Raw genomic sequence first — 24,392 nt, 5'->3', positions numbered from 1 at the left:
GTGTGGCGTGGTGATGATGGAGAACATGCGGGTGCTTTGAAGATGGAGATCAAAAGCACAAGTTCATGGCCATACCATGTCACTTATGATTTGCTTGTGATGTTAATCCTTTTATGCACCTTATTTTGCTTAGGACGACAGTGACATTATAAGGTGATCCCTCAATAAAATTTCAACATAAAATTGTGTTCTCCCCGAGTGTGCACCGTTGCGACAGTTCGTTGTTTCGAGACACTACGTGATGATTGGGTGTGATAGATTATACGTTCAAATACAACGGGTGCAAAACAGTTGCACACGCGGAACACTCGGGTTAAACTTGACGAGCCTAGCATGTACACACATTGCCCCGGAGTCATATAGTAGATATGATCAACATAGATATGTTCGACATTGAAGCTAAATCAACTCACGTTTTGATCGGACTTGAGTTAGTGAATTTGGATCATGTAACACTCGAATGACTAGATGGTGTCAATTTGAGTGGGAGTTCTTAAGTAATATGATTAATTGAAGTCATTATCATGAACATAGTCAAAATGTATTTGCAAATTATGTTGTAGAACATTAGCTTGCGTTGTAGCTCCCGTGTTTGTTTTGATATGTTCCTATGGAAAATTAAGTTGAAAGATGATAGAAGAAATTATGCAGACTGGGTCCGTAAACTGAGGATTATCCTCATAGATGCATAGAAGGCTTATGTCTTTAATCCACAGCTCGGTGAACTACCACAAGCGTTGTCTGTATATATTGCGAACATCTGACATACACATTTGATGACTACATGATAGTTCAATGCGAATTGCTTTACGGCTTAGAATTGAGGCTCCAAAACATTTTGAACGTCATGGAACATATGAGATGTTCCAAGAGCTGAAACTAGGATTTCAGGCTTGTGCCCATCTTGAGAGGTGAAACACCTCCGACAAGATTCTTTCATCTGCAAACTAAAGGAGAAAAGCTCAATCGTTGAGCATGTGCTCAAATTGTCTGGGTACTAGAATCACTTGAATCAAGTGGGAGTTGATCTTCGAGGTAATATAGTGATTGACATAGTTCTCCAAAGTCACTGCCACCAAGATACTAAGCTTCGTGATGAACTATGACATATCAGGGATAGAGATGATGATCTCTGAGCTATTCGCAATGTTTGATGCCGCGAAGGTAGTAATCAAGTAGGAGCATCAAGTGTTGTTGGTTAATAAAACCACTAGTTTCAAGAAGGGCAAAGGGAATGAAGGGAAACTTCGAGAAATGACAAGTCAGTTATCACTCGATGAAGAAACCCAAAGTTGAACCCAAACACGAGACTAAGTGCTTCTATGATGAGGGGAATGGTCACTAAGGCGGAACTTCCCTAGATACATGGTAGATAAGAAGGCTGGCAATGTCAACAGAAGTATATTGGATATATGTGTTATTGATTATTGCTTTACTAGTACTCCTAGTAGCACATGGGTATTAGGTACTGGTTCAGTTGCTAAATGTGAGTAACTCGAAATAAAAGCTACGGAATAAATGGAGACTATCTAAAGGCGAGGTGAAGATGTGTGTTGGAAGTGTTTCCAAGGTTGATGTGATCACCATCGCATGCTCCCTCTACCTTCAGGATTAGTCTTAAACCTAAATATTGATTGGTGTTTGCGTTGAGCATGAACATGATTGGATCGTGTTTATTGCAATATGGTGATAACCCACAAGTATAGGGGATCGCAACAGTTTTCGAGGGTAGAGTATTCAACCCAAATTTGTTGGTTCGACACAAGGGGAAGCCAAAGAATATTCTCGAGTATTAGTAGTTGAGTTGTCAATTCAACCACACCTGAAAGACTTTGTATTTGTAGCAAAGTTTCAGTAGCAAAGTAGTGTGATAGTAACGGTAGCAGCGGTAACAGTAGCAGTAGTGACAGTAGGAGCAGTAAAGTAACTTAGCAAGGACCAGTAGGAAAAACTCGTAGGCATTGGATCGGTGATGGATAAATATGTCGAATGAAATTCATCATGTAACAGTTATAACATAGGGTTATATGTAACTAGCTCCAGTGCGTCAATGTAATGTAGGCATGTATTCTGTATTTAGTCATACGTGCTTATGGAAAAGAACTTGCATGACATCTATTGTCCATCCCTCCCGTGGCAGCTGGTCCTAATGGAAACTAAGGGATATTAAGGTCTCCTTTTAATAGAGAACCGGAACAGAGCATTAGCACATAGTGAATACATGAACTCATCATACTATGGTCATCTCCGGGAGTTGTTCCGGCTATTGTCACTCCGGGGTTGCCGGGTCATAACATGTAGTAGGTGACTACAACTTGCAAGATAGGATCAAGAACACACATATATTGATGAAAACATAATAGGTTCAGATCTGAAATCATGGCACTCGGTCCCTAGTGACAAGCATTAAGCATAGCAAAGTAGTAGCAACATCAATCTTAGAACATAGTGGATACTAGGGATCAAACCCCATCAAAACTAACTTGATTACATGATAGATCTCATCCAGCCCATCACCGTCCAGCAAGCCTACGATGAGATTACTCATGAACGGTGAAGAGCATCGTGGAATTGGCAATGAAGGACGGTTGGTGATGACGACAGCGTCGATTTCCCCTCTCTGGAGCCCAGAACGGACTCCAGATCTGCCCTCCAGAGGCAGAACAGGTGGTGGCGGCAGCTCTGTGTCGTGAAACGCGATGAACTCTTCTCTCTTAATTTTTTCTGGGCAAGAGATAATATATAGAGCTGGAGTTGGAGGCTGCGGAGCCCCGAGGGCCTCACAAGCCTGCCAGGCGCGACCTAGGGGGGGCGCCTCCTGGGCTCCTGGCTCCGTGTCTCCACGTAATTCTTGCGCCAGTGTTTTTTATATATTCCACAAAGATTCTCGTAAACTTCCAGGTCATTCCGAGAACTTTTATTTTTGGGCAAAAACAACACCATGGCAATTCTGTTGAAAACAGCGTCAGTCCGGGTTAGTTCCATTCAAATCATGCAAATTAGAGTCCAAAACAAGGGCAAAAGAGTTTGGAAAAGTAGATACGATGGACACGTATCAACTCCCCCAAGCTTAAAGCCTTGCTTGTCCTCAAGCAATTCAGTTGACAAACTGAAAGAGACAAAAGAAAAACTTTTACGAACTTTGTTTGATCTTGTTGTTGTAATTATGTCTAACTCATATTCGGATTCTCAGCAAGATCATAAGCTAACCACATAAGCAATAACATTTAGATCTCAAGGTGTACTTATATCAATGACATAATCAACTAGCGAGCAATAATAATAAGTTTCAAACGTCGACACTTCAATCGAAACAATCATAATACAATATGAAGAGATTGTATCTCGCTAGCCCTTTCTGAGACCGCAAAACATAAATGCAGAGCATCTTCAAAGACCAAGGGCTGACTGAACATTGTAATTCATGGCAAAGAAGATCCAGTCACAGTCATACTCAATATCAATTAATAGCAAAGCATAAAAATGACGGAGGTGCTCTCTTATTGGTGCCTTTATAAGAAGAGGATGACTCAACAAAAACGTAAATAGATAGGCCCTTCGCAGAGGGAAGCATTGGTTTGCATAGGTGCCAAAGCTCAAGCTTTTAAAACAGAGATAAATAATTTTGGGTAGCATGCTTTCATTGTCAACGCGATGACCAAGAGTTTTCACCATCTTCCACGCTACACATATTATAGGCGGTTCCCAAACAGAAAAGTAAAGTTTTGACTCCCCCACCACCGATCAATCACACTCCATGACTAGCCGAACCCTCGGGTGCCGTCCATACCAACAACAATCCAGGGGGGTTTTGTTTGCAATTATCTTTTCGATTTGAGCATGGAACTGGGCATTCCAAATACTGGCCCATTTCTCATGAATGATAGTGAATAAACACGTATCGAAGATAACACGCCTAGCATAGAAGATACTGACCGCCCCTTGTCACCACATGAGCGGTTCAGGCATACAAAATAGATTATTATTTGAAGATTTAGAGAGTGGCACATGCAAATTTACTTGGAACAGCAGGTAGATACCACATATAGGTAGGTATGGTGGACTCATATGGAACAACTTTGGGTTTATGGAAGTGGATGCGCAAGCAGTATTCCCGCTTAGTACAAGTGAAGGCTAGCAAAAGACTGGGAAGCGACCAACTAGAGAGCGACAACAGTCATCAATATGCATTGAAATTAACCAACGTTGAGTGCAAGCATGAGTAGGATATAAATCACCATAAACATGAATATTATAGAGGCTATGTTGATTTTGTTTCAACTACATGCATGAACATGTGCCAAGTCAAGCCACTTGAATCATTCAAAGGAGGATACCATCCTATCATACTACATCATAATCATCTTGAAATTCATGTTGGCATCCAAGACAAACCATTATAAGCTCCTAGCTAATTAAGCATGGCATTAGAAACTATGATCTCTAAGTTGTCATTGCAAACATGTTTCTCTCATAACAATGCTGAATTAGGAATGATGAGCTAGTCATATTTACAAAAACAAAATAGGTCGAGTTCATACCAGCTTTTCCAGGCTCAGTCACTTCATCATATATCGTCATTATTGCCATTCACTTGCACGACCGAATGATGTGAATAATAATGAGAGTGTTCGTGCATTGGACTAAGCTGGAATCTGCAAGCAAACTCAGAGGAGAAGACAAAGTAATATGGCTCTTCGACGGATAAACAATTATGCATATGAGAGCCACTAAACATTTTAACCATGGTTTTCTGCCTTAACCCAAAGAAAAAGAAAACTATTTACACGGGAAAGCTCCCAACAAGAAAAAGAAGAACGGGAAATCTTTTTGGGTTTTCTTTTTAAATACCACTAAGCAAGCTGGAAAGTAAACTTACAACTATTTTTTTTTGTTTTTCTCGAATTAAAAAAACACACAAGAAGAAAGCGAGAAAAAGAAATAAACTAGCATGGATGATACAATGGCAAGGTGTGAACACCGACTATCAAAGTGAATGTGTGAGCATGAATATAAAGTTGGTGAGAAACATGTACTCCCCCAAGCTTAGGCTTTTGGCCTAAGTTGATCTACTCTCATGGCTGGTCCGGGCGATATCCAAAATCATAATGGGGGTTGTACAAGAATGCGGCAGCTACCGCTTGAATAACTGCCTCACGGAGGCGAGCAACCTTCACCTCCCTCTCATACTCCGCTGCCTCTCCTCTGGTTATGTAATATCTCCGTTTTACCTAAAAGTCAAAGAAGGAAAGAGCAGGATGGGTAATATGGAAAACACGCTGTTGGTTAAATATTAACCGGTATAGGAGGGATTCATTATCCTTCTCAAGGAACTGATAGTGTGTCATAGCGGCGCGATCAAGGAAAGCTGTATGGAGCGGGGGATCTCCTGTGCGGATGGGTATTCCAAGAAAATTTGCTATGCGAGTGGCATAGATCCCACCAAAGAAATCCCCTTCATTAGCATTATTATTTAGCCTCCTCGCGATTATAGCTCCCATGTTGAAACTTCTATCACCCGTTACTGCGCTCTTAAGAATACTAAGGTCAGGTGCACAGATGTGACAATGCTCAATCTTCCCGTTAATGCATCTACCTATGAAGAGGGCAAGATAATGTAAGGCAGGGAAATGAATGCTCCCCATGGTAGCCTGCATAATATCTCTAGTTTCTCCAACAGTTATACTAGAAATAAAATCTCTAACCGAAGACTTAGTAGGATCATTGGGACTACCCCAATCAGGTATCTTGCAAATTCTATTAAAATCCTCTAAATCCATGGTATACGATTTGTCATAAAGATCAAACAGTATGGATGAGTCACGGCCAACTGAAAATTTGAATCTACGAACACAAGAGGCAGTGAGTGTAGTATACTGTTCGCATTTGTTGGAGATGAATTCTTCGAGCCTGGCGTTGTGAACAAATGTATAAAACTTTTCCTTAAAACCTGCATCAATCATGAATTCATCGGAAGGCCATTCACATGGTTTTACCTGTGCGTTCCTCGGCTGATAAGGATTGGGCTCCCGAATCGAGAGACGGGGACCCCTTTTTCTTGAGGAACCACCATGATAGTTTCTCCTGAACATCTTCTTTTTCTAAAATTTCTAGTGACTCAAAAGAAAAGTGAACAAGGCTCAACAAAACTCATAGCAACTACCCCTACAAGTGCCTAGAGGAAAAATCATGCATCAAAACTACTTGGGACCAACTAAAATTAACATGCAAAGCTCAAGAACAGGGTCACCAAGGCAGCAAAAATACGCAACGAATAAAGCACTAGAGAAAAAACTAATTGGCCCAATGGAGGAGTCACATACCAAGGAACAATTCCCCAAAACAGTTTGGTGAATGGGGCTTTGCACAAGGAGATCAAAAAATGCAGCAAGAAGAGCAAGAACACGGGTTTGAACTGTGGAATGATTTTTTCTGGAGGTGGAAAAAGGAGACGGGAGCTGGAATAAGTGGAGGGGGGCCATGTGGGACCCACAAGCCTGCCAGGCGCGACCAGGGGGGTGCCCGCGCCTCCTGGCCTCATGGCCCACTGGTGCCTCCCCCTGACTAGCTTCCTATCTCAGAAATTTTCAAATATTCCAGAAAAATCATACTTGAATTTCAGGGCATTTGGAGAACTTTTATTTTCGGGACACTTTTCTAAGGGATGGAAAAAGCAGAAAACAGGAAAAATAAAGCTAAATTTATCATTTTTCTTCTAAACAACAGAAAGTAAAAGTTGGGAGCAGAAGGTTGTGACTTCTAGATTCATCCATCTCATGGTCATCAAAAGAAATCCGTCAATGAGGTTGATCAAGTCTCCTTGACAAACTTTTTTCGAATAACCAGAGAATTTTTGAATAATCACTAGGTTACCTCAATGGGAATGTGCATATCCCCAACAACTAAATCATACTTCATCTTGACAGTAGGTATAGTGCATTCAAAGCTTCCAATGAGAATTGATGAAGATTTTTCAATAGCATTGATGCAATGAACTCGATATTGTTTCTTCGGAAAGTGCACCGTATGCTCATTACCATTAACATGGAAAGTGACATTACCTTTGTTGCAATCAAGAACAGCCCCTGCAGTGTTTAAAAAGGGTCTTCCAAGGATGACCGCCATGGCATCATCCTCGGGAATATCCAGAATAACAAAGTCCGTTAAGATAGTAACGTTAGCAACCACAACAGGCACATCCTCGCAAATGCCGTTAGGAAAAGCAGTTGATTTGTCGGCCATTTGCAAAGACATTTTAGTGGGTGTCAACTTATCCAATTCAAGTCTACGATATAAAGAGAGAGGCATAACACTAACACCAGCTCCAAGATCGCATAAAGCAGTTCTAACATAATTTCCTTTAATGGAGCAAGGTATAGTGGGCACTCTGAGATCACCTAGTTTCTTAGGAGTCCCACCCTTGAAGGTGTAATTGGAAAGCATGGTGGAAATCTCAACCTCAATTATCTTCCTTTTATTAGTCACAATATCTTTCATGTACTTAGCATAAGGAGACATTTTGAGCATATCTGTCAAACGCATTTGCAAAAAGACAGGTCTAATCATTTTAACAAAGCGCTCAAAATCCTCATCATCCTTTTTCTTGGATGGTTTGGGAGGAAAGGGCATGGGTTTCTGAACCCATGGTTCTCTTTCTTTACCATGCTTCCTAGCAATAAAGTCGTTTTTATCATATCTCTTGTTCTTAGGTTGTGGGTTATCAAGATCAACAATAGGTTCAATCTCCACATCCTTATCATTACTAGGTTGAGCATCAACATGAACACCACTATCAATATTATCACTAGGCTCATGTTCATCACCAGATTGTGTTTCGGCATCAGAAACAGAGACATCATTTGGATTCTCTGGTGTAACAGCAACAGGTTTGCTAGCATGCAAGTTCCTATCATCTTTCTTTTTCTTCCTATTACCAGGATGACTAGGTGCATCAGTGCTAACTCCTTGAGAATCTTGTTCAATTCTCTTAGGATGGCCCTCAAGATACAAAGGTTCATCAGTCATTCTACCACCTCTAGTGACAACTCTAACAGAATTGTCATTCAACTCATTGAGCAAGTCATTTTGAGCCTTAAGTACTTGTTCTACTTGAGTAGTGACCATAGAGGCATGTTTACTCAAAAGCTTAAGATCATTGACATTTCTATCCACACAAGCACTTATATGATTAATCATAGGAGCATTTTTTTTCCAATTGTCTGCTAACATAATCATTGAAACTTTGTTGTTTGGCAACGAAGTTATCAAATTCATCTAAGCATAAGCTAGCAGGTTTATCAAAAGGAATATCACTCTCATTGAATCTACGAAGAGAATTTACCTCTACTACCTGTGTCGGGTTATCAAGACCATGTATTTCTTCAATAGGTGGTAGATTCTTAACACCTTCAGATTTAATACCTTTCTCTTGCATAGATTTGTTGGCTTCTTGCATATCTTCAGGACTGAGGAATAGAATACCTCTTTTCTTCGGAGTTGGCTTCGGAGGTGGTTCGTGAATAGTCCAAGCATTATCATTGCTCAAGATATTATTCAATAGAATTTCAGCTAGTTCCACAGTTTGTTCCCTGAAAACACAACCAGCACAACTATCTTGGTGGTCCCTAGAAGCATCGGTTAGTCCATTATAAAAGATATCAAGTATTTCATTCTTCTCAAGAGGGTGATCAGGCAAAGCATTAAGTAACTGGACAATCCTCCCCCAAGCTTGTGGGAGACTCTCTTCTTCAACTTGCACAAAGTTATATATATCCTGCAAGGCAGCTTGTCTCTTATGGGCAGGAAAATATTTCTCAAAGAAGTAGTATATCATATCCTGGGGACTAAACACAACCAGGAGCAAGAGAAGTAAACCAAGTCTTAGCATCACCCTTTAGTGAGAAAGGAAACAACTTAAGGATATAGTAATGGTGAATTGTTTCCTCATTCGTGAAGAGGGTGGCTATATCGTTCAGTTTAGTAAGATGTGCTACAACCGTTTCAGATTCATAACCATGGAAAGGATCAGATTCGACCAAAGTGATTAACTCAGGATCGATAGAGAATTCATAGTCCTTATCGGTAACAAAGATGGGTGAAGTAGCAAACTTAGGATCGTATTTCATTCTAGCATTCAGAGATTTTTCTTTCCACTTGCGCAATAAATTCTCAAGATCATAGCTATCCATACAAGCAAGAAAGTCTTCAGCTACCTCTCCCTCCATAACATAACCCTTAGGTATATCAGACAATTCATATCTAGGAGAGCTAGGTCTAACAGGTGAAACAACAAGTTCCACTTCAATAATTTCATCAGTTTCATAAGTATCGTCACATTCAGCAGTAACTCTAGCAATTTGTGCATCAAGAAATGCACCCAGTGGCATATCATTATCAAGCAAAGCATCATGGATAGCAAAAGCAGCATCATCAAGCACATGCGACATATCAGAATTACCAATAGGTGGTGGTGTCGCAAATTTACTCATAACTGAAGGTGAAGCAAGTGCAGAGCTAGATGGCAGTTCCTTACCTGTCATCGTAGTTGAGGGCAAGACTTTAGTTTTTGGATCTCTCGGATTCCTCATAGTGATCAACAGACGTAAATACCAAGTGACTCAGAGAATAGAGCTATGCTTCCCGGCAACGGCGCCAGAAAAAGGTCTTGATAACCCACAAGTATAGGGGATCGCAACAGTTTTCGAGGGTAGAGTATTCAACCCAAATTTGTTGGTTTGACACAAGGGGAAGCCAAAGAATATTCTCGAGTATTAGCAGTTTAGTTGTCAATTCAACCACACCTGGAAGACTTAGTATCTGCGGCAAAGTTTCAGTAGCAAAGTAGTGTGATAGTAACGGTAGCAGCGGTAAAAATAGTAGCAGTGACAGTAGGAGCGGTAAAGTAACTTAGCAAGGACCGGTAGGAAAAACTCGTAGGCATTGGATCGGTGATGGATAATGTCGGATGACATTCATCATGTAACAGTTATAACATAGGGTGATATGTAACTAGCTCCAGTTCGTCAATGTAATGTAGGCATGTATTCCGTATTTAGTCATACGTGCTTATGGAAAAAAACTTGCATGACATCTATTGTCCATCCCTCCCGTGGCAGCGGGGTCCTAATGGAAACTAAGGGATATTAAGGTCTCTTTTTAATGGAGAACCGGAACAAAGCATTAGCACATAGTGAATACATGAACTCCTCATACTATGGTCATCTCCGGGAGTTGTTCCGGCTATTGTCCCTCCGGGGTTGCCGGGTCATAACACATAGTAGGTGACTACAACTTGCAAGATAGGATGAAGAACACACATATATTGATGAAAATATAATAGGTTCAGATCTGAAATCATGGCACTTGGGCCCTAGTGACAAGCATTAAGCATAGCAAAGTAGTAGCAACATCAATCTTAGAACATAATGGATACTAGGGATCAAACCCCATCAAAACTAACTCGAGTACATGATAGATCTCATCCAACCCGTCACAATCCAGCAAGCCTACAATGAGATTACTCACGAACAATGAAGAGCATCATGGAATTGGCGATGAAGGATGGTTGGTAATGACGACGACGTCGATTTCCCCTCTCCGGAGCCCAGAACAGACTCCAGATCTGCCCTCTAGAGGAAGAATAGGTGGTGGCGGCGGCTCCGTGTCGTGAAACGTGATGAACTCTTCTCTCTTAATTTTTTCTGGGTGAGAGAGAATATATAGAGCTGGAGTTGGAGGCTGCGGAGCCATGAGGGCCTCACAAGCCTGCCAGGCGCGACCTAGGGGGGGCCATGCCTCCTCGGCTTGTGGGATCCTGGCTCCGTGTCTTCGGTAATTCTTGCGCCAGTATTTTTTATATATTCCACAAAAAATCCTCGTAAATTTCCTAGTCATTCCTAGAACTTTTATTTCTGCGCAAAAACAACACCATGGCAATTCTGCTGAAAACAACGTCAGTCCGGGTTAGTTCCATTCAAATCTTGGAAATTAGAGTCCAAAACAAGGGCAAAAGAGTTTGGAAAAGTAGATACGATGGACACGTATCATACGATTATTCATTTAAAGAGAATAATATTTACTCTATTTACTTGAATAAAACCTTCAATGGTCATGCACCTAATATGAATGTTTTATCGAATCTCGATCGTAGTGCTACACATGTTCATAATATTGATGCCAAAATATACAAAGTAGTAATGAGAGTACCACTTACTTGTGGCACTAACGCTTGAGTCATATTGGTATAAAGCGCATGTAGAAGCTCCATGCTGATGGATCTTTAGTCTCACTCATTTTTGAATCGTTTGAGACATGCGAACCATGCCTATTGGTGTAAAAGCATGAAGAAACTCCATGCAGATGGATCTTTTGGACTCACTTGATTTTGAATCACTTGGGACATGCAAATCAGGGCACATGGACAAGATGACTGAAGGCCTCGTTTTCTAGTGAGATGGAACGAGAAAGTGACTTGTTGGAAATAATACATTTTGATGTATACATTCCAATGAGTGCTGAGGCAGGCAGTGGATATCGTTATGATCTTACTTCATAGATAATTTGAGTAGATACATGTGTATTTACTTGATGAATCATGAGTCTGAATTATATAAAGAGTTCAAGTAATTTCGGAGTGAAGTTGAAGATCGTCGTGACAAGAGGATGAAATATCTATGATGTGATAGTAGAGATGAATATCTGAGTTCGAGTTTGGTATACATTTAAGATAATGTGGAAATTATTTCGCAACTCATGCGACCTGGAACACCATAGTGTGATGGTCTGTGCGAACGTCATAGCCACACCCTATTGGATATGGTGCATATTATGATGTCTCTTATTGAATTACCACTATTGTTTTGGAGTTATGCATTAGAGACAACCCCATTCACTTTGAATAGGGCACCATTTAATTCTGTTGAGATGACACTGTATGAACTATGGTTTGGAGAAACCTAAGTTGTCGTTTCTTAAAGTTTGGGGCTACGATGCTTATGTCAAAAGGCTTTAGCCTGATAAGCTTGAACCCAAAGCGGATAATTGCATCTTCATAGGATACCCAAAAGAATCAGTTGGGTATACCTCATATCTCATATCCAAAAACAAAGTGTTTGTTGATGAAAACAGGTCCTTTCTCGAGAAATAGTTTCTCTCGAAAGAATTGAGTGGGAGGATGGTGGAACTTGATGAGGTCGTTGAACCGTCACTTCAAATAGAGTGTAGCAGGGCGCATGAAGTTGTTCCTATGGGGACTACACCAAATTAAAGAGGAAGCCAATGATGAAGATCATGAACCTTCAGATCAAGTTACTTCCAAACCTCATAGGTCGACAAGGACATGCACTACTCCAGAGTGGTACGACAATCCTGTCTTGGAGGTCATGTTGTTGGACAACAATGAACCGACGAGCTATGGAGAAGTGATGGTGGGCCCAGATTCCATCGAACTGGTTGGTGGCCATGGAATCCGAGATAGGATCCATGTATGAAAATAAAGTATAGAGTTTGGAAGAACTACTTGATAGTTGTGAGACAATTGAGTACAAAGGGCTCTTTAAAAGGAAGACATACGATGATGGTGAATGTCACCATTAAGAAAGCTCGACTTGTCGCAAAGAGGTTTTTGACAAGTTTAAGGAGTTGACTATGATGAGACTTTCTCACCTGAAGCGATGCTAAAAGTCTCTTAGAATTATGTTAGCAGTTGCTGCATTTTTCAATTATGAAATCTTGCAGATGGATGTCAAAACATTGTTTCCTCGACGGTTTCCTTCAGGAAAGGTTGTATGTGACAAACGAGAAGGTTTTCTCGATCCTAAGGATGCTGACAAGTAAGAAAGGATCTCGGAGTTGGAACATACTCTTTGATAAGATGATCAAAGTTTTTGGGTTTATACAAAGTTTATGAGAAACTTGTATTTACAAGAAAGTGAATGGGAGCACTATAGAATTTCTGATAAGTATATGTTGTTGACATATTATTGATCAGAAATGATGTAGAATTTCTGGAAACATATAGGGTTGTTTGAAAGGTGTTTTTTAAAGGAAAACCTGAATTAAGATGCTTGAACATTGGGCATCGAGATCTATATAGATAGATCAAGATGCTTGATAAAACTTTCAATAAAGACATGCCTTGACAATTTTTTTGAAGGAGATCAAAATGGATCACTCAAAGAAGGATTTCTTGACTGTATTGTAAGGTGTCAATTTGAGTAAGACTCAAAGCCTGACCACGGCACAAGAAAGTGAAAGGACGAAGGTCGTCCCCTATGCTTTAGCCATAGGCTCTATAGTATGCCATGATGTGTACCGCACCTGATGTGTGCCTTGCCATGATTCTGTCAAGGGGTACAAAGAGTGATCCAGGAATGGATCACTGAACAACAGTCAAAGTTATCAAAGCATCTTAGTAAATAGTGGACTAAGGAATTTTTCTCGACTATGGAGGTTATAAAAGAGTTCGACATAAAGGGTTATGACGATGCAAGCTTTGGCACCAATCTGGATGACTCTTAGTAGCAAACCAGAGTCGTATAGTGGAGCAGTCGTCTGGAATGGTTCCAAATGGCACGTGCTAAAAGCATCTATAGGATGACATAGAGATTTGTAAAGCACACATGGATCTGAAAGGTTTAGACCCGTTGACTAAAAACCCCTCACACAAGCAAACATGATTAAACACCAGTACTTATTGGATGTCTATCACATAGCGATGTGAACTAGATTATTGACTCTAGTGCAAGTAGGAGATTGTTGGAAATACGCCCTAGAGGCAATAATAAATTAGTTATTATTATATTTCCTTGTTCATAATAATCGTTTATTATCCATGCTCGAATTGTATTGATTGGGAACTCAAATACATGTGTGGATATATAGACAACGCACTGTCCCTAGTGAGCCTCTAAGAACTACCTCGTTGATCAAAGATGGTCAAGGTTTCCTCGCCATAGACATGAGTTGTTATTTGATAATGGGACCACGTCATTAGGAGAATGATGTGATGGACAAGACCCAAACAATGAATGTAGCATGTGATCGTGTTAGTTTATTGCTACTGTTTTCTGCATGTCAAATATTTGTTTCTATGACCATGAGATCATGCAACTCCCAGACACTGGAGGAATGCCTTGTGTGTATCAAATGTCACAACATAACTGGGTGACTACAAAGGTGATCTACAGGTATCTCCGGAGGTGTCTATTGGGTTGGTATGGATCAAGACTGGGATTTGTCACTCCGTATGACGGAGAGCTCGGGGCCCATTCGGTAATACAACATCACAATAAGCCTTGCAAGCAATGAGACTAAAGAGTTAGTCACGTGATCTTGTATTACGGAACGAGTAAAGAGGCTTGTTGGTAATGAGATTGAACTAGGTATGGAGATACCGACTATCAAATCTAGGGCAAGTAACATATCGATGTACAAAGAGAATAGTATACGGGACTAACTTAATCGTTGACATAGAGGTTCAACCGATAAAGATCTTCGTAGAATATATATGAGCCAATAAATACATCCAGGTCCCGCTATTGGTTATTGATCGGAGAGTGTCTCGATCATGTCTGCATAATTCTCGAACCCGCAGGGTCTGCATACTTAAGGTTTGGTGACCTTTCGGTATTATTGAGTTTTGTATGTTGGTGACCAAAAGTTTTTGATGTCGCGGATGAGATCCTAGATGTCACGAGAAGCTCCGGAATGGTCCGGAGGTAACGATTGATATATAGGAAAGTTGCATTTCGCTTCCAGAAAAATTCCGGGCATTACCAGTAAAGTAGCTGAAAGTGCGTTATATCGACTAGAGGGGGGTGAACAGGAGATTTTTAGAATTTCATCACTGAGGAAATTCCTTTTGAGGAAATTGTTCACTGATGACTAACTTACAGCGGAAACAGTAAAGGATCGAAAGTGCAAAGTTTCACAACAGCAGTTTTTCAGAGTGAAGAATGTGAAAACAGATTACACAGTGAGCAGGCACGCAGAATACAGATGAGGATTAACTGACGTGAAGAATTTGGGGTTGAGGAAATTAAGAGAAAGTCTTCAGCAAATTCTTCAAACAGTTGCAGTGAAAGTCATCAACACATAATACGAGGAAACTAAGGAGTTGAGGAATTAGAACCCGTTTCTTAGTGAAGAGAGTCGTTGATGACCCAGTTCCAACTGCTGTGACAGTCGTACATCTGGTTTGGAGCGGCTTGGTATTGAAACCAAAGGACACACAGTCCCGGGACACACAGTCCCTACCGTATTCTCCTTGAGCTAAGGACACACAGTCCTCGCCCAACACTCGTGGTAAGTCTTCAGGGCAGACTTCCAAACCCTCACAAACTTGGTCACCCGGCGATCCACAATTGACTGCTGGAAAGCTCTAGACCATGACACTAACCTTCGGGAGGATGCACAGTCCTCAAAGGTAAAAGGCTTCAGTCCCACACAGGAACAACTTCTTCAGTGATGCTCAATCACTAGGTTTGGTTTGTGGTTTAGATGTATGGTGTATTTCCTCACTGATGAATTACTCTCGAAGGCTCTGAGGAATTGGGTTGCTCTTATGACTAGTGTCAGTTTCTAACGGAGGAGCCAACCAGCTAGTGGTTGTGGGGGTGGCTATTTATAGCCTGGGAGCATCCCGACATGATTTGACACTAATGCCCTTAAATAATATGACCGTTGGAATGGATAAGACGAATGACTTGGAGTGGCTATCGAAACGGTCGTGACCCTCAACTGTGAGAGTCCTCATGTCACTCGTATTCCTCACTTGAGGCTTTTGGTAGGATTTAGGCTTGGGTTGAGCATCATGAGGAAATTCATTCCATAGTGTAACTTCTACCCCCTTTAACAGTACGGTGTTCCTATTACTCAAATGCGAAGAAAATAAAACAGAAAGTGTAAGTCTTCATGCTTCAAATTCTTTAGAGTGATTTTCTTCAGGACACACCGGACTTCTCAATATCAGTATCTTCATGAGGAATATCAACTTCATTGTAGATTCCTCGCGATTCATTTCTTCAGCTTCAGACCAATTTCTTCAACTGAAGACATATATTTTTAGGGGTCGATATTCTTCAAATATCTCAAACTCCTCAATGACTTATAGATCCTGTGTACACTCACAAACACATTAGATACTTGACCTATAAGTCTTCAAACCACCAAAATCACTAAGGGGCACTAGATGCACTTACAATCTCCCCCTTTTTGGTGGTTGATGACAATTAGGTTAAGTCTTCAACAGGGATCAAAAATATGAAGTGTAAATACTCATTTGAGGAATTTGAAATCAAGATTCAGAGAGACTCCCCCTGAAGATGTGCGTATCTTGAGGATTTTGCTTTTCACAGCAAATGCACATTGATGAGTTATATCATGGAGATCTCCCCCTGAGTCTTGTAAATCATGCATACATGTAACATATCATATGAAGAAAATGAAAATGCATGATGACAAATGGTATCTGACGAATTCCAACATGCGTGCATTAAAACTTGAGGAATAAGCATGCGAAGAAAAACGTTCAAAAGCGTCAGAGTACCATCGGGCTTAAGTTACAACTCATTACATAAAAACTTCAGAAGAGCCAAGAGTTTGTAACTTAAATATAGTTCATAAGCCCCAAAAATATCCCGCTTGAAGACTAACTCTCAAGTTTCTCCCCCTTTGTCATCAAGTGACAAAAAAGGGACAAACTGAGGACTAACGTCCGTGAAGACTTCACTTCGTGGCAGTTGAGGAAGAGTCGTGATGCTTCTTGGGAGTAGTCTTCTTCCTTGGACCGGTAGCTGTGTCGAGCTGTTCTTCATCAGTTTCAGCAGTGCGGAATGAAGAAAAGGAGCTGTCTTCAAGGTCTGGCACTGGAATAGGTATGAACTTCTTCTTGGGAGGCCACGACCATTCAAAGTCTCGCTCAAAGTCCATTTCTTCAAGCTCAGCCTAAGTCTTCAGATGTGCAAGTGTAGCCCAGGTGCGATCAAAAACCTCACGCAGATAGTGATGGTTTAGCTTCAGAGAGTTCTGTGTTTCAGTGAGGGTCTTCACAATGGCACCAAACTGGCGATTGACCCACTTGTGGTTGCGATCCACCTTCTGGTGAAGACTGAGCAGGAGCTCTCTTGTATTCATCACACGAGGAGGAACGGGGCTTGCCGGACGAGTCTCAGTATCATCCCATGAGGAATATGCTTCTGGATCTCTGAACTGGCCATCAAGGGGCCTACTGCCTTCTTCAATCACCGATTTGCCTTTTCCTTCAATGGACTCGAAAGTCTTCTTGTTGACCCGGATAGGAGGCATATAACCAACATGGTTTTGGAAATCAGCGTGGAAGTTGATGCCTGTCCTTGTCCTGATGAATCTCATGATCCATGGGGCATATATCTTGTGATCAAAATGACACATAACATTGTCGGCCAAAGTCCTCAAGAAAAAATCATGGATGTTGATAGGAATACCATGGATAATGTTGAAGAGGATATTGTTCATGAGGCCTACAACATCTTCTTCATCATCATGGCCTTTGATCGGTGCGAGCACACTGCAGAGGATTCTGTAAACAGACCTGGGTGTGTACTTGAGCTCGTGGAAGAGGAAGGTTGTTCTCGGAGATTTTCCTTCAGCCAAAGGCTTCATGAGGACTTCCATCATACCATTGGGCAGCTCACACTCACCATAAAGCTTCACAGCCTCATCTGAGGGAATTGGTACAGGCAGTTCTCTGAGGAGTTCAGTAGCAGGAGCCTTGTAGTGAGTGTTTTGGGACATCCAATCAAACACCCAAGTGTTAATGTCTTCAGGGTTGCCAGATATGTGAAGAGTGGCATAGAACTGAAGAATTAGCTCGCTGTTCCAGTCAGAGATGTCGGAGCACATTGGGAGTAAACCAGGATCATGGAGTACACTGAGGACTGGCTCCAGGCACGGTATTGCTTCAAGTTCAACATGAGGAATGTGCCTGTGTTCGAATATCTTGTTTCGTCCGCATAGCACAGAGGCATAGTAGTCCATCTGAGTCCTAGTCCAAAACTTCAGATGCCTCATTTGAGGCTTGTCATAGGGGTTCTCTCCAATGAAGTACTTGCGTTCGTCAAATAAATTTTCCTTTTGAAACTCAGGACGCTTGGAGAATGGCTGACGCTGAACTGGCTTCAGATTTTGCTGAGGAACAGGAGGGGAGACAACAATGGCAGTCTCTGGGTTGAGCACGACGAATGCATTTTCTTGGCCAGGTGCATTTTCCTCAGCATTTTCCTCAGGGTGAGGAATTTCAGCGGCTGGTACTTCAGGCTGAGGGGATGGAGCTGGCTGGGCTTCAGGCTGAGGGGTGTGCTCTGGTTGTGCATCAAGCTGAGGAATAGCTTCTTCTTGCTCAGTTGGAGGAGTTGGGTCAGCCCGTTCCTTATTTTGAGGATTCTGCTCAGAGCGTTGAATTTCATCAGCTTGAGGATTGTCAGTTTGTTCTTCCTCAGCTCGCTTGGTGGCAGATGCAGTTTCATCAGCTGGTGCAACTGATTCTTGAGCAGTGTCTTTCTGAGGAATGAAAGGCTGAGGACTGTCATCTATATGAATTTCCTCGTCAGTGTGTTCCTCAGAGGCGGCATCCTTCATTTCCTCATCTGCCTTTTTTGCTGGATCATCAATGATGACCATTTCATAGGAAGGAGCGACATTCAGGGGCACAGGGTCAAGAGGAGCAGTTTCTTCAAGTGCTTTGAGGCGCTTGGCCTCTGTTTCTTCTTCTGCTGAGGAGGCATTTCTCTTTTTGGCTTCCTTCTCAGCAGCCCTGGTTTTCTTCACGTCTACCTGGCCTTGTACGATCTGACAGCTTGGAGTACTTGCAACTTTGGCCTACCTGGCCTGCTGTTCTTTCTACTTGGCTTCATTGATGAAAGTGGTCACCATGTGACTGATGCCAGGGGGAAGCTTCAAATCATCAAGTGGAGTGTTTGGGTCCTCATACCAGATGTTGATGTAGTCAAGGAGGACCTTGGGGTCCAATGCCAGAGGAATGGTACTGCCTGATGCTTGAGCTACTCTTTCCTGCTTGTTTCTGATGATGGCTTGCAGGGTTTCATCATCATATTCATCACTGCCCTCTGATGCAGACGGGACGATGATGATTTTGCTGGGGCTTGGCAGAGTTGCACGTTCAGCAAGTACTTGAGTCTTCGCAGGAGGTGTTGAAGACTTTCTCTCCGAGCTGGTTGCAGCTGGGAGTGAGGAGCTGGAGCTGGCGGTCATAGGCTTCATGACTTGCCTCTGTAGTGGTTTCTCTTGAGGCTTTGGAGGTGGAGCTGAGGACTTTGGAGCTGAGGAGATTGGTACTGAGGGTTTTGGCGCTTAAGATTTTGGTGCTAAGGGTTTTGTGACAGAAGCCTGAGCAGACTTCTCTTGAGGCTTTGGAGCCCTTGGCTTTGATGGCACGGACTGCATTTGAGGAATTTCTGAGCCAGAGGTTTCTGCGGCAGAGGAAGTAGCAGCAGCTAAGGCCGGAACTGAGGATTCATTGAATTTCCTCACTGCAGTTTCTGCCTGCTTCTTGAGCTTAGCCAGATGCTTTTCCTTCTCATCGGGATAGTCATCAATGGTCTTGAGGCTTCAGGGATGTGCTACTTGATGATCCTCAAGTGGGGCCCGTCTGCCAGGGGGCTTCAGAGCGAATTTCTTCGCATACTTGGGAGTCACAAACCTGTATTCCTTCCATTCCTTCGCCCACTGTGGTTCTATCTTCTGCAGCCGTATCTTTCTCTTGGCCATTGTCTCATCTTCCTCAGGCGTGCAATAGTCCAAGTAAATATCCTCAGGCATATCCGCAACTATGTTTTGCTCAAGTTTCTTTCCGCCCTTCTATTTTCTGTCATCCTCCATTTTCTTCAGTTGAGGATTTTGCTGATGAGATTGAACTCTTGAGGATTCTGATGAGACTTGAAGATTTTCTTCCAGAAATGCTGCAAATGAGTTAATGTGATGAGAACCGAGAGATTCATCAGCTGACATGTGTGTACCTGTGAACAGAGTACAGTTGCGAGGAATTTGGAGAGGTCATATCCGTTCTCAGATTTGAAGAAAATAAAAAAGTTTGACAGTTTGAGGAATATAACTAGTGGTTGAGGAATTCGCCTAAGCATACTGTTCTTGGGTTCGAGAGTTGTACAGATCCGAAAATTCGCACAATTGAGGAATCTTGTGAAAATCTTAGATGCTTGGCATAGTTCATCAATGATGTGGTGATAGGCAGTGTTTGAGGAATCAAGTGCTTATCGTTTCTTGAGGAAAAACAGATTTCACATAGAAGATGTAAAATTTTAGATCTAACTTGCTGTAAAAATCGGATTTATTTACCCTGGAAGGTGCGCACGAAGAACACAGAAAGGTGTGTGTGGAGAAGCTCTTCGGTCGTGTGTCCAATGCACCCTAACCCGGCGATAGAGGACGTCTATGGCGGCGGCGGACGAAGATGGTCCCACTCCGGCATGGTTCCGGCGACGGAGAAGTCCAGGAAGTGAAGCTCTTCCTCACCGGCGACGAGACTACCAGCGATGGTGCTAGGGTTCGGTGGTGTATGCTGTGGCAGGAGAGCGATGGAGCGAAGAAGAGTATGCCGAGGGGGATAAGGACATATTTATAGCCAAAAGTTACTCTTGGCGCGAAAATTTTGGACCAAACAGCCGCTGCCTCTACGTCTCCGCATGACACGTGTAGCTCCCGAACAGTGCAGTGGAGATAGTGGAGATCGTGGTTATCCGATCGTGGGAAGTGGAGTTCAGTTACTGTGTATTAAAGAAACAATTTTTGAAGATTTGAGGATTTTCGTTACAAAATCATCAGCTGACAAGGACGCGGTGAGGATTTTGAACAAAGTTTAAAGTAGAACGCATATGAAGAATTGAATAGACTGGATGAGTATAGCATAGAGGGAATGTAGGGTCCGATCACATTCACTTAGCAGAAATATCAACTTGAAGAAATAGCAATAAGTGAATGCTGTTGAGGACTTGAAATCACAGTCTATCTAGTCAAATGAAAGTCATCAAGTGTTTTTGAATATTTTGTGATAAATCATCACAATGAAGAACAACTGTTTAAAAAAACACATTTTGAGGAAATAGAACATTTGAAGAAAATCAACTTGAGGAATTTCACATTGGGGGGTGGCGTGACCCACCATATAAGAATGTTGATTACAGACGCCGCGTACAATTGTCGTAGGGCCCTGAGAATCAATTTCTTCACATTCAGAGTGACATTCTTCATTAGTTGAAGAAAATCGATTCATCATGTGTTGCACATCTAAGTCATCAATTTTGCATAAGTGTTAGGATGTGTGCATGTTTTTACAAAACATTTGAAGATTCTAAGATATTTAGCTCACACCGCAACTTGCAAAACCTTTTCTCATCCAAGGGCTTAGTGAAGATATCTGCCAGTTGATCATCAGTCTTCACATGGTCGATGAGGATATTGCCCTTGAGGACATGGTCCCGAAGAAAATGATGACGAATCTGGACGTGCTTGGTCTTCGAGTGTTGTACTGGGTTGTATGCAATCTTGATAGCACTCTCATTGTCACAGTAGAGAGGCACATTCTTCATGTTGATGTCGTAGTCCTTGAGGGTTTGCTTCATCCATAGTAATTGAGCACAGCAAGAACCAGCAGCAATGTACTCAGCTTCGGCAGTGGAGAGTGATACGCAGTTCTGCTTCTTTGAGGACCAGCAAACTAGTGATCTTCCGAGGAAATGGCATGTGCCAGAAGTTGACTTGCGATCCACACGGTCACCAGCATAGTCAGAATCAGAATACCCTACCAGATGAAGATTTGAGCCCTTGGGATACCATAATCCTAGTGTTGGTGTGTGAGCTAAGTATCGAAGAATATGTTTCACAGCCTTATGGTGTGATTCCTTTGGTTTTGCTTGAAAACGTGCACACATGCAAACACTAAGCATTATATCTGGCCTAGATGCACACAGATACAATAAAGAGCCAATCATAGAACGATATACCTGCTGATCGAAATCTTTACCATTTTCATTAGTGTCGAGGTGGCCGTTGGTAGGCATTGGAGTCTTGGCACCTTTGCATTCATGCATGTCGAATTTCCTCAGAACATCCTTGAGGTATTTCTCCTGTGATATGAAGATTCCATTGCTTTGTTGACGAATTTGAAGACCTAAGAAGAATTTCAGCTCCCCCATCATGGACATCTGATATTCTTCACTCATCATGTAGGCAAATTCATCACTGTATCGTTTGTCAGTACAGCCAAATATGATATCATCAACATATATTTGGCACACAAATAGCTCATTATCATAGGATTTAGTGAAAAGAGTTGGATCGAGTGAACCAGGTTTGAATCCTTTCTTCATGAGGAATTCCTTCAATGTATCATACCATGCCCGAGGGGATTGCTTGAGACCATAAAGAGCCTTTTTGAGTCTGAAGACTTTGTGTGGATTCTTTGGATCCTCAAAACCTAGGGGCTGAGCAACATATACTTCTTCCTCAAGCTTACCATTGAGGAATGCACTTTTCACATCCATTTGATATAAGATGATGTTATGATGATTAGCATAAGCAAGTAGTATTCGAATAGCTTCAAGTCTAGCAACAGGTGCAGAAGTTTCATCAAAATCTATTCCTTCAACCTGGGTGTAGCCTTGGGCTTCAAGTCGTGCCTTGTTCCTCACTACTTGACCGTCCTCATCTTGCTTGTTTCGGAAAATCCACTTGGTGCCGATGATGTTGTGCTTGCGAGGATCTGGTTGTTTGACGAGCTCCCATACGTCATTCAGCTTGAATTGAAGAAGTTCGTCTTGCATAGCTTGGATCCACTCCGGTTCCAGAAAAGCCTCAGCAACTTTTGAGGGTTCTGTGATGGATACAAAGGAAAAATGCCCACAAAAGTTAACTAAGTGTGAAGCTTTTGAGCGAGTGAGAGGACCTGGCGCGTTGATGTTGTTGAGGATTTTGTCAAGTTCTACTTCATTTGCAATCCTCGGATGAGCTGGTTGAGGATTTTGTCTTGGCTGAGGAAGTGGTTCTGGTGCAATTTCCTTAGGAGCATCTTCTTGATTTTCATCAGTGATGGGAATCGTTTCTTCACCAATTTCCTCAGTGGGGACAATGTCTTCAGTAGGTTTGAGCTTTATTGCTTCTTCAGGAGACAGTTTATCTGGATCCGAAGGCAATTGCTCTCTTTACGAGCCATTAGTTTCATCGAACCGCACATCTACAGTCTCAACAACTTTGTTGTGATAGTTGTTGAAGACTCTGTAAGTGTGCGAGTCCTTTCCATAATCGAGCATAAAACCTTCATGTGCCTTAGGTGCAAATTTTGAGCTATGGTGAGGATCTCTAATGCAACATTTTGCACCGAAGACATTGAAATAACTGACATTGGGTTTCTTGTCAGTGAGGAGTTCATATGAGGTTTTCTTGAGGAATTTGTGAAGATATACCCTGTTGATGATATGGCATGCAGTTGCTTCAGGCCAAAAGCGACGAGGAGTCTGATATTCTTCAAGCATAGTTCTTGCCATTTCAACCAGAGTCCTGTTCTTCCTTTCGACGACACCATTCTGCTAAGGAGTATAAGGAGCAGATAATTCGTGAGTAATACCAAGTTCATCAAGATAATCATCAAGACCAGTGTTTTTGAACTCGGTTCCATTATCACTCCTGATATGTTTGTGTTGGAAATATGCCCTAGAGGCAATAATAAATTAGTTATTATTATATTTCTTTGTTCATGATAATCGTTTATTATCCATGCTATAATTGTATTGATTGGAAACACAGTGCATGTGTGGATACATAGACAAAACACTGTCCCTAGTAAGCCTCTAGTTGACTAGCTCATTGATCAAAGATGGTCAAGGTTTCCTGACCATAGGCAAGTGTTGTCACTTGATAACGGGATCACATCATTAGGAGAATCATGTGATGGACTAGACCCAAACTAATAGACGTAGCATGTTGATCGTGTCATTTTGTTGCTACTGTTTTCTGCGTGTCAAGTATTTGTTCCTATGACCATGAGATCATATAACTCACTGACACCGGAGGAATGCTTTGTGTGTATCAAACGTCGCAACGTAACTGGGTGACTATAAAGATGCTCTACAGGTATCTCCGAAGTTGTTCGTTGAGTTAGTATGGATCGAGACTGGGATTTGTCACTCCGTGTGACGGAGAGGTATCTCAGGCCCACTCGGTAATACAACATCACACACAAGCCTTGCAAGCAATGTGACTTAGTTTAAGTTGCGGGATCTTGTATTACGGAATGAGTAAAGAGACTTGCCGGTAAACGAGATTGAAATAGGTATGCGGATACTGACGATCGAATCTTGGGCAAGTAACATACCGAAGGACAAAGG

This window comes from Hordeum vulgare, chromosome 1H (genome assembly GCF_904849725.1).
Source record: "Hordeum vulgare subsp. vulgare chromosome 1H, MorexV3_pseudomolecules_assembly, whole genome shotgun sequence".
In the NCBI taxonomy this organism is placed as follows: domain Eukaryota; kingdom Viridiplantae; phylum Streptophyta; class Magnoliopsida; order Poales; family Poaceae; genus Hordeum; species Hordeum vulgare.
Note: the sequence above shows the minus strand (reverse complement) of the source record.